We start from the raw sequence: 12,015 nt of genomic DNA, 5'->3' as shown, positions 1-12,015 counted from the left end.
GTCGTTGTGAACACCACTGCACTTGCTGTACCTGACCCCAGGTACAGTGCTTTTGCTCTTGGTGGCGATCAAATGCGATGCTTGCAGTGTAGCACCTCGCGATATATGCCGTCTCTTTTGATCCTACGCAGCGTACAAATTCTGGTACCTGGTAGATCAGCACTGGGTTGCTTTAGCACCTCTGTGCCTTTGCACCCCTTCGTCTTCGCACCTTTATGCGATGGCACCTCTGTGACTCGTCACTTCTATGCTCTCGCACCTCTGTGTCTCTACACCTCTGTGCGTATGAACGGGATGGCCTTCGTTGCTAGCTTTCCAGTCGGGAAACGCCCCGAATATTGCGTTTGCTATGGGCAGTTTAACTACCTGAAGCTTAGAATTGTCTCGGTAGCAGCCGTTAACTCACGAGCCAGTACAATCGAAACACAACCTCTTCGCTTGAATGGTTTTTACTGAATGATCTCTCCCTACTTGTGCTCATTGACCATTTGTGCTTTCCTCTCCCACTTTCTCAGACGATGACGTCACTCCACGGCTCCAGCAATGAGATGTGCTTCGCACCCGGGTGACTAATACAATGGGTTGTGTGTGGCGTTCAAAAATGGTGTCACAAAAGCATGATGGCCGACACACAACCCTCAATTTATGGACGCGTCCCTACTTCCGTTTTTAAACGAGATTTTTAATTATAGTGCACTTAAACGGTTCTGAATCACGGGGGCGTCTTCAGTGGACGCCGCCCCACTATTTAGCAAGAACGATACGGACTCACCAGTGGTTTCTGCGTCTGCTGCTTACTGTTGGTGGTGGATGCTGGGTCGATCGTCGTTTTATTGGTGATGGCGGTGATGACGATTCCGGGTACTCACGTAACCGGTGATCTACCACACCGATTCTGGCCGACGTTCGCTGGCTGCTACTAACGGTCAGTTGACGGACCGAACTTTTCCGGCGGTGTAACGGTTGCCGGAGTTTGAATTTTCGTCCGTTGGTGGACTTTGGCCCGCGTCCGGTGCTTGCTTCCTTCCTTCCTCTCTTTCGTCGTAGCTGCGCAGAATAGATAAAAGAAACGAATGCCGTCTGGCTGATGCAGACGGGGTCATTAGCGCATTGGTGAGGTCAATGGCACGATTTTGAGCACTTTTACCTGATTCTTGTTTTACTTCGCACGCACTATTCTCTACACGCACTACTTATCGTGGCAATCACTACTATATTAGCAATCTAGGCAAAGGAGAGAGACAAATATTTATGGAAACTTTACGTAAGAATACGTCACTTTATTACCTATCTGAAACTAACACCGGACAACTACGCGAAGCTTCCACTAAGTTTGGCGGACTGGGACGAAATAAACTAGCATTGGAAATCCTCAGATTAGGGAAGGTAATTTCGTACGAATTCACCGGAAATACGTATTGTCCCGCTAATTTCATCGGACAAATTCGGCGATCAATGACCCCACTGACTGTTTTATTCGGTTAACCAATCCTTGGCGCCATCCCTCCCCTCCATCATACATTATTCGCGAGGAATCTTCGTGAATTTCACTCCAAGGAGAGACTCAACGAATTATTCAACTTAAATGAGGGGAAAATTTGATTAGGGTGTTGTGCAAAAGTTGGCCAACGATAGGTTGTATAACTGTTGGCGCAATTATTGAAATCGATCTACTGGATGCTTGAAACTTATTGCTGAATAAGGTATGACTGCTACATAACACCAGACTTGTTTTACGAAAATTTGGTAGTAGGAGTACTACCAAATTTTCGTACGGGATAGATTATGATGGACTAAAACTACTTAAGACATACACAACGACTGCATATGAATAATTATCTAACCAAACCACTCGCTTCTATTTACAAATTATATATACACTAATTTTAGGTTCGCCATGGCTACAGAAATACTGATGAATTTAACCCTTCTCTTGTTGCGCTGCGGTAGCTCGACATGTACCTCTCTAAGACAGAAACAAACCCCAAAATACTGGCTTTGATACCAAAATACTCAAATTTTGGATCAAGCCCAACCCCAACACTACAACACCCATCGAGTTTCGTGCGACTCTCAATGAAACATAAATACTCCTAATCAACTCCAAACATAACGAAACAGGCTTATTGAATTTCGAGATTACTCTAATCCTGTTGTTAGAAATGTATCCCTACGTTCAATTCACCACACAGTTTTGTATTTAAAGTGCACTTCAGGACTGTTCCCTGAATGAAAAAACTCTCTAAATAACGAAACGCACCTTGAATCATGTATTATTTCTCTGACAGTGACTTCTATATGCCGAAAACAATCAGCCAATGAGAAGTGTACCACAATTCCTTCATTACTAATTTTTCCCCAAACATTCACTTCCGTAATTTGTTCACGTTAGTGTTACACCAACAATACGAACATATACCCTTAACTAACAGTTATCTTTAATTTCATTTTGCGTATCGTTTCTACATCGAACGGCTTGAAACAAACGAAAATGAAATAAAAATCTTATTCGAGCTTTCGCAAATTCACCAATACACCGAACTACCGATACGCAACAAAGAGAAACGTCAAACAAGTGAACTGTTTTGTAGGTGATGTGTTGTGCGGAGATAAATTGTGAGAAAAAAAGGTATTTTTTATAACTTTAAAGATATAATCGTATTTAGATTACATGCTAGGATGGTGGGATTACTTTGTGTTATTATTGGTAAGTAACAGTGATTATTTTTCTAAAACTTTCTTATGAATTTGCAGCTATTGTACATCGAGCCGAATCACGCAGTCTGGTATCTACACCAAAACAACGGACTACTCCGTGTTAGAATTGAAGTTTAACTCGTCTGGGAAAGGTGGCTGGATACTATTAGATGTAAATATACTAGATACTAAATTACTTTTTGGTTCTGCAGATGACTGGATCGGAGGAATATACTTTTTGGTCTGCAGATGACTGGAATTACTTTTTGGTCTGCAGATGACTGGATCGGAAGAATATACAAGGGGAAGTCGATTTCCAATCGTACTTGAGTATGTAAATAGGTGTTAATTCTTTTTTTTTTTCAGGGGCAATCGGGCGCATGAAGGCCAGATAACGGCACACCTGACGGAAGACTTCAAGATTCCGAAACCATCAACTAACCTTAATTTTAAGTTACAATAATAAATAAATAACGAATCCTTACTAACAAATGTACAAGAAGATAGAAAAATAAACGATAATTTTAAGTACTAACATAGATATAAGAAACATTGTGAACTATAAACTAACATCACTTATATCCGAAAATTTATTTACAATTATTAATTATTATTTGATTGATGATGCTAAATCAAAGCATCTCTCCCCCACATTGTACTGGTTCAAAATGTCGGAATTTTCTCCGAAAACGGCCAGTTTTCCCGGGCACAGTCGATTTCATGAATTTGGACCTTCTTCAACCGTCCGACATGTTACTGACAGCTCGATTTACTCGGGTTTGCTCAACATCGTCTTTAACGGACTTTTGAGTCTTATTTCACGATCAACATCTAAGATTCCCCAGTCTTAGACTCACGCTTTTTTGCTTCCCGTTTTATGATCTCGGTACTCCTCATCATCACACTAATGGCTCTGAGTTCTTGGTGTTCTAGGTCATCGTCCTGACGTAACATCAAGGACTCCCTCTGTCTTCTGGTCGAAGGGAACTTTGTTCGCCCAATAACAAGTCTTCTGATCAAAAAATGGTCCAAACTACGGAAACCACATGGCACTGTCCAAAAATTTGTTAAATTCTTATTGAAGTTTCTTAACAACAACGTTCCTCCAGTAAATGAAAGTTGTTGTGGAGGCCGCACTGTCTGCAAGACGGAGCTAACTTTACGAATAAATGTACAGTATTTCCTGCAACCAGAGCAAGAGCATCATGGTGCATTGTCTCCATCAGTAAATACTGAAAGATACATAGCTTAATAACTACTATATTAACCGATTATCGGTAACATCTATGTCGAACTTGAACTAATAAGCTTCTTTAGAAACTTACAGTTGAAAATCCCAAGTCTTTTTCCTTTTAAGTCTTCGAGGTCGTAACAATGAGTACCGACGACCCTTTTCACAACTGCTGTAACATATTTCGGCGCTAGTTTTGAACTAAAACCCTTGCCTTTGTCCGACTGTTCCATGTTTTTCTTTAGAACCCTTTCCCCTACGGAATACGTTGGGCAATTGGCATTGGAGCGCAGGTTGTAGTAGGAGGAATGTTTATCATATGCCGACTTCAAATTCTTCCGAACTTCATCAAGTATTTTTTTTCTCTCTTCATTTTCAACTAGACCGTCGGTGGTCTTTAACGTTGAATCCCTTAGATGGCGATACTCCCTACCATCCGATACCATGTTCCGACCAAATAAAACGAAGTACGGAGTATAACGAGTTGCTTCGTGAACCGAGTTGCGTACAGCGTTGGCAATTTGTTGTAAGTTGTTTGCCCATTCCTTGTGATCTTTACGAATCGAGGCCCTGATGGCTGTTGTGATCACGCGATTAACACGTTCAGAATCGTTGACCTGCGGATGGTAATTGGGTGTTCTCCAGTGTGTTACGTTGTACTTTGCCAACAAGCTTTGGAAAGAGGCTGAGGTGAATTGCGTCCCATTATCCGATAAAATCACTTCAGGAACACCGAACAACAAGAAGATGACATTCTCCACGAATTGGATCAACGTTTCTGCGGTGGCTTGGCGAAAAGGTTGTACCAGAACGAATTTACTGAAGAGATCAGTTACGACGAGAAGGCAAGTGCTTCTGCCTTTACCTGAAGCTGGAAGTGGACCAACGTAATCCATTGCTAAGAACTGCCATGGGTACTGAACAATCTTCTTCTGCTCTGCCATCGGTGGAGTCGTGTTCTGGTTTGTCGCTTTGCTCGTCTGACATGTCAGACAGGTCCGGCACTGTTCCTTTACATCACTGCTCACCCTAGGCCAGAAAAACCGTTCCTTAACTGCTGCTAGTGTCTTCTCGGATCCTAGATGAGCTTGCTCGTGGATTCTGCTGATAATTTCTTTCCGCTCTGATTTTGCAGGATATCTTTTCCACTGAAAACGTGCATCTTCGATTTTCCCGTCACTCTTGACATATTTCCAGATTTCACCGTCTATCACTCGAAAATCAGGAAAGTCAGTCGGATTTTTCTGAATCTTTGAGACCATTTCTTGATGCTCCACATCAATAGTCAGAGTGAAAATCGTCTCCACCGATCTCGACAAGCAATCTGCCAGGATATTGTTTTTCCCCTTTCGATATTCCAGCTCGATGTCGTAAGACTGAATTTTCAGTGCCCACCGCAACAGCTTTGAATTGCCAGATTCCACCCCAATCGTGAACAACCATAGTAGACTACGCGCGTCGGTTACGACTTTGAAGCGGGACCCTTCCACGTAGTGCCGAAAATGTTCGATCGCTAGTAGAACGCCCAAACACTCCTTTTCTACACTTGCATACTTCCGTTGTGTGCTACTCAGTTTTTTGCTAAAGTACGCAATTACTTTTGGCTGGTTGTTGATGTGTTGAATCAATGCAGCACCTACCGCGTTGTCTGATGCATCAGATTCGATCGTGAATTGCTTGCTGAAGTCTGGGTTACCCAAGATCGGTGCTGACACTAACGCTGCTTTGAGTTCTCCAAACGCTGTCTCTGCTGCTTCCGTCCACACAAACTTTACTCTAGATTTCTTAAGTAGATCGGAGATCGGCGCAACAATGCGACTGTAATCGCGGATGAACCGCTGGTAAAAACCTGCGAGGCCTAAAAGTCGCCGGATGTCCTTTACATTTTTTGGACGAGCATAATCCAGGATTGGTGAAATCCGCGAATTGTCAATCGACACCCCATTTTCAGTCAATAGATACCCCAGATACGTCACTTGCTTCCTGCAGAACCGGCTTTTATCCAGCGAGATTGTCAGATTCGCTTTCGACAATCGCTCAGCTACTAACTTTAGCAGTCTCACATGTTCGTTGAACGAGTTTGTCGCTATTACAATGTCATCCAAGTAAACAAACACATTTGGTTCGAGATCGAACCCAATTACCCGATCCATTAGTCTGCACATTGTAAACGGAGCGTTTGTTAGCCCAAAAGGACAAACCTTGAATCGATACAATCCCTGTGGTGTTCTGAATGCCGTATAATCCCTAGATTCTTCTTTTAAAGGAATTTGAAAATAGGCGTCTTTCAAATCTACTACCGAATAGAATTTTGCCTTTCCCAAACGATGGAAAATCTCCCCCATATTTCTCATTGGGTACGAATCCTTCTTGGTCCACGCGTTTATCTTACGAGAATCTAGACATATCCGTAGCTTCCCATTCGCTTTCCGAACTGGCACCAAAGCGCTGGCCCATTCGCTCGCACACTCTTCGATAGCATCTATTTTTTTGTAACGTTCAATTTCGGCTTCCATTTCCGCTTGTATTACTGGTGAACACCTGTACCACGGCTGTCTTCTTGGTTTTGCTTCCTCGCTCAACTGAATTTCGTGCTGCAACAGCGATGTCCTTCCTAATTTATCTTCTGTGGTGATTGGAAAATGTTTAATTGCGTCGACCAATTGCTGACGTTCGGTGGTCGTTAGATCGTGTTCTGTCTCCACTGTCTCCGGAGTCGTCTTCGATGGTTCTGGTAGTTCCAAGGCTGGAATGTCCAATGTTGCGTCTGGCTCCATGTTTTCCATCATCGGCAAGGTTTCGATTGGTAGCAACGTGAATTGTATCATTTCCACCTTTCCACTATCCATTGGTTTAGTGTCAGCGACGGCGACCCGTTCAAAGCCATATTTACCCTCCATCATTGGCTCGATTCCAAATGATTTCCAGAAGTTATATCCTAATATTAATTCCCTGCTAATCTGTGGGACCACTAGCGTGGGGATTACCTTTGTTAATCCTTTAAACATCATCGGTAGGTGAACATACCCTAAGCAATCGTGCACAGTCTTATCTGCAGTTACAATCTTCAGTGGGCTACGCTGCATTGTCAGACCATACTTTTCTGCAATATCGGTTATACTCGTAACACTGACACTTGCGCCAGAATCGAGTAGTGCGTCGTAATCAGTATCGAAAATCCTCACAGTCACTTGAGGACTGCTCTCGGTATGGATTCTTACCTCACAGACCTTTTCAAATGGATCTTCAAATGGACTGGGAACGTCGTTTGTCGAAGGAATGCTGTCGTTCCCTATTACGCATTCCTGGCTTAGTTTCCCCCCGAATAACCTTGCCTAGTGCGCTGACTTCGAGGGTGGTTTTCGCACGTTATCGTCGTTTTACCCGGTGTCCCGCAGATATAACAGAATAACTGCTTCTCTTGTCTACAATTTCGCCATACATGTCCGGTCCTGCGGCAATTCCAGCATAGAGGACCGGATTGCTGTTCAACTGTAGCATCTCCTGCTGCCTGCGGAGTGCGCGATAAAGTTTTCTGTGACTCTTTTGCTCGACGATCATTGTCAAACCTTCTATCAATAGCGTTGATTTCTTCTGCTTCTGAATATGAGCCCGTTGACTCCTCTGCTTCAATATTATGTAACCCACTCATATTCCTAGTAGGACCTTCTCGCGATTGTCTTAATGCGGGATCATTTGCATCGATGCGGTACGCATAGTACTCTAGTTTTCGCAGATCTCGTACTGTTCTACACGCCAGCTTTGAACGGTAATGTGGGCACATGTTGTCCCATATCACCTCAAAAATTCTGTCTGGGTCTAGTGGCGTTGATAAAAGTTTATTCAATCGTTCTATTTCCGTTTTGAACGTCAGGAAAGGCTCGTTACGTAGCTGTTTACGTTCGTATATTTTCTGTCGGTTTCCCTGGTCCTTGTTTGGATTTCCGTACATGTAACGAATTCTTTCTTCGAAGTCCTGCCAGTCTAAGAATTCATCGGCGTAGCACAAGTACCAATCGTAGGCCTCTCCGCGCAAAATCGTATGAACTCTTTGCAGTAAAATGTCGTCTGCAATTCGATCCATTCTTGCAAGTCTTCGAATCTTATGCAAAAAGTCTTCTAATGATCGATGCCTTGCGTCTCCACTAAACGTGAGATGCCATTTTTCCATACGCCGATCAGCATCTTGAATCTCGCGGTCACCTATTCGTCTATAAACCCGAGGTCTGTGGAACCTTTCCGAAGAATAACCATCTTCATCCTCGCTGCTTTCCAAAGCAACGTTACTCTGTCTACGATGTAGTTCATGCTCTGGGTATCTACTTCTGCCAAATGTTTGAAAACTCATTCTCCCGGCCGATTCTTGGTCTGTTTCTACTATTTCATCCTGGCTAAACTGAGATTGTGACCTCTCTCTGTCCCTAATCGACATTCGAGCAGAGCTGTCATTTCGTTTGATATGTTCCCGATAATTGTTCACATTATCTAACGCTTGTTCAGTTGATTCTCTCAAAAATGGTCTTCGTTGATCCCACTGTATCCGCCTCTTATCTTGAACGTCACTGTACCGACCTATTTCCCCTCGACTCTTTGGTTCGGCGCATCGTATGGCGCCATGGTTGAACGGTGAAAGGGAGTTTCTTCTGTGAGAATCCTGCCTATCCGGCCTCTCATCCACGTTTCGTGATTTTGCCCCATTCTCCGCTTCCGTTGGTTTTGAATTTTGAATTGCTAGCCGTAAATTTGTCAGTTCTTGCTCCAACACCGCTACTCTTTTCCGCAGTAAATTGTTTTCGTTTTGTTGCGCGTTTTCTCGACTTAACTCATCTTGCTTAACTGGTTTTGGGACCGTTCCCAGTGATTGTCGCGGATCTTGTATTAACGGTCGATTCTTTTGGGGTCCTGGATTCAAAAACTCCGAGCTTCCTTCTTTTGTCGTACTCTCTGATAGCCTACTGTTACTCTCTACATCGTCCTTCCTGGTCTCCAACGCCAATCCACCAACGGCCCCTTCTAGGGGAACAGCATCCAAAGCTTTCTTCCCATTGAAAGTCTGTAATATCATTCGAATTCTCCCTCCAAGTTCTTTTTTCATCTCTTCAGATCCAGGATCCGAGACGGTGCTTCTCGCAATTCTAAGAGCATAATGTTTTAAGCGTGAAATAGACCTGTCGTCTGGACCTTTTTCTAATTTTCTTCGTAAATCGTCTACGATGCTAGAAACGCGATCGAATTCTTGTTCTATAGTAAATCGCGACGAATATTCTCGATTTTCTCTTAAGTCTTCGTGGAAAAGGTTTCGCAAGAGTCGATACTTAGCTTCCGAATCAGCTTTAGTTTCTTCCAATCTACCGCGGATTATGAGTTCGTAATCCAATTCCTCATTGGTTAAGTGGTCGACTCTCGGAAATTTGAAAGCCATTTTTTTTTAATTTTAAATGTAATTGCTTCCTAGCAGCTTTGGAAATTGTTCACTCAACCGTAATAATAAATTATTCGCAAAGAAATTATATACAAGAATTTATCAAACACGAAACGAGGTTAATAAATATTCGCAATCGATAATTGTATTTAATCTAATAATAATAAATTATATTATATACGCTATGTATGTGTATGTGTATTTATTTTATTATAAACAACAAACAACAACAACTCAAATACTCACATAAATACCACAATATTTCCGTAGCCTCAACAAATTCCTCAAATTATGTTCCTGAATTCTTCCCAACTTGTCTTCAAAGACATTTGTCTCTACATTCATGTCTAAATCCCAAATAACAACTCTATAAACCTAGGTTAAACATAATTGAAAAAGATTATTAAGTAATTGACCACATTTCCATGATATTTTCCATGTACTCCCAAAAATTCGAAAATCCCTGTAGTTGGGCGCCAATATGTAGCCGACCCTTGCCGATCCCTAACCAGCGTGCAGTTTATAGCGCCACTTCCCTATAAGGAAGACTGCACGCCACGATGTGTTTGCCCGGATGAGACTCTCCTTAGGGCGAGTTCCCGAAGAAGGTCAACGAAAAAATGAATCAGGATCGGTCAAGTTAGGCTAACCAAAAACTAGTCTCCAAAGACGGGTAGATGACCCTATTATCAGTCAGCAGCAATCACCGAAACCTCATTACCCTCAGATAATCAACGGTGAGAAAGTTACCCGTGCCTAACTTTATCATCATGGGCAGTGCAGCTATCTGCCACCAGATAGCGTAAACCTAATGGAAGCTGAACTTACAGCACACATTCAAATTCCGCTGAGCGGAAGACAGCCAACAACGAAAAAGCTCTAACGAAGTGACGCAAACATACGGAAAACCCCACCAAATACCTGTAGGAGTTCTATGATTACAATCGAGTTACATTTAGGCATTGAAATAAATAATCATTTATTAACGGAAAAACGGTTTGACTTTATATTGCATGTCTATATTAGCTTTTCTAATTTCCTATCTAGCCTAGCTCCTATGTGCGTGCGTGATTTCTCTCCCTACTTGTGCTCATTGACCATTTGTGCTTTCCTCTCCCACTTTCTCAGACGATGACGTCACTCCACGGCTCCAGCAATGAGATGTGCTTCGCACCCGGGTGACTAATACAATGGGTTGTGTGTGGCGTTCAAAAATGGTGTCACAAAAGCATGATGGCCGACACACAACCCTCAATTTATGGACGCGTCCCTACTTCCGTTTTTAAACGAGATTTTTAATTATAGTGCACTTAAACGGTTCTGAATCACGGGGGCGTCTTCAGTGGACGCCGCCCCACTATTTAGCAAGAACGATACGGACTCACCAGTGGTTTCTGCGTCTGCTGCTTACTGTTGGTGGTGGATGCTGGGTCGATCGTCGTTTTATTGGTGATGGCGGTGATGACGATTCCGGGTACTCACGTAACCGGTGATCTACCACACCGATTCTGGCCGACGTTCGCTGGCTGCTACTAACGGTCAGTTGACGGACCGAACTTTTCCGGCGGTGTAACGGTTGCCGGAGTTTGAATTTTCGTCCGTTGGTGGACTTTGGCCCGCGTCCGGTGCTTGCTTCCTTCCTTCCTCTCTTTCGTCGTAGCTGCGCAGAATAGATAAAAGAAACGAATGCCGTCTGGCTGATGCAGACGGGGTCATTAGCACATTGGTGAGGTCAATGGCACGATTTTGAGCACTTTTACCTGATTCTTGTTTTACTTCGCACGCACTATTCTCTACACGCACTACTTATCGTGGCAATCACTACTATATTAGCAATCTAGGCAAAGGAGAGAGACAAATATTTATGGAAACTTTACGTAAGAATACGTCACTTTATTACCTATCTGAAACTAACACCGGACAACTACGCGAAGCTTCCACTAAGTTTGGCGGACTGGGACGAAATAAACTAGCATTGGAAATCCTCAGATTAGGGAAGGTAATTTCGTACGAATTCACCGGAAATACGTATTGTCCCGCTAATTTCATCGGACAAATTCGGCGATCAATGACCCCACTGACTGTTTTATTCGGTTAACCAATCCTTGGCGCCATCCCTCCCCTCCATCATACATTATTCGCGAGGAATCTTCGTGAATTTCACTCCAAGGAGAGACTCAACGAATTATTCAACTTAAATGAGGGGAAAATTTGATTAGGGTGTTGTGCAAAAGTTGGCCAACGATAGGTTGTATAACTGTTGGCGCAATTATTGAAATCGATCTACTGGATGCTTGAAACTTATTGCTGAATAAGGTATGACTGCTACAAAGGAAAACAAGGTTTTCTGTTTTCTATCGAAGCATAAGACTTGATGAAAGGCTTTCGTCAGACGCTGGTTGCCAGTTTGCCTCCGGCCGCCACACACCTGAGCAGTGCTACCTTCTCTGTCCACTTTGGTCGGTCTGGTAAAGATTCATAAGGACGATAAAACATGTTTGTTCCTTTTTATTTGCTTCCACCAGAATCCAGAATGCAAATCGAGTCAAAGTTGATAGGATGTGCTGATGTGAATCCTTTCATTCAGAAAGAGAGCTGTTGACGACGACAAAGTTGACGACGAGTTGGTTCAGTCATGAGAGCTGTTAGTTGTTTTTTTTTTTGC

The 12,015-nt window shown here is 43.0% G+C and overlaps 1 long non-coding RNA gene across 1 annotated transcript; it reads right to left on the bottom strand.

Annotated features, from left to right (window-relative positions):
* Positions 1–10,304: 10,304 nt before the first annotated feature.
* Positions 10,305–11,754, bottom strand: LOC131433091 (uncharacterized). The gene is made up of 2 exons (XR_009230022.1): positions 11,111–11,754; positions 10,305–11,047 (listed from the first exon to the last, which is right to left on the bottom strand). It is a non-coding gene; the product is annotated as an uncharacterized LOC131433091 (long non-coding RNA).
* Positions 11,755–12,015: the final 261 nt, after the last annotated feature.

This window comes from Malaya genurostris, chromosome 1, assembly GCF_030247185.1.
Source record: "Malaya genurostris strain Urasoe2022 chromosome 1, Malgen_1.1, whole genome shotgun sequence".
Classification (NCBI taxonomy): domain Eukaryota; kingdom Metazoa; phylum Arthropoda; class Insecta; order Diptera; family Culicidae; genus Malaya; species Malaya genurostris.
Note: the sequence above shows the minus strand (reverse complement) of the source record. Positions and strands in the feature narration are given on the sequence as shown.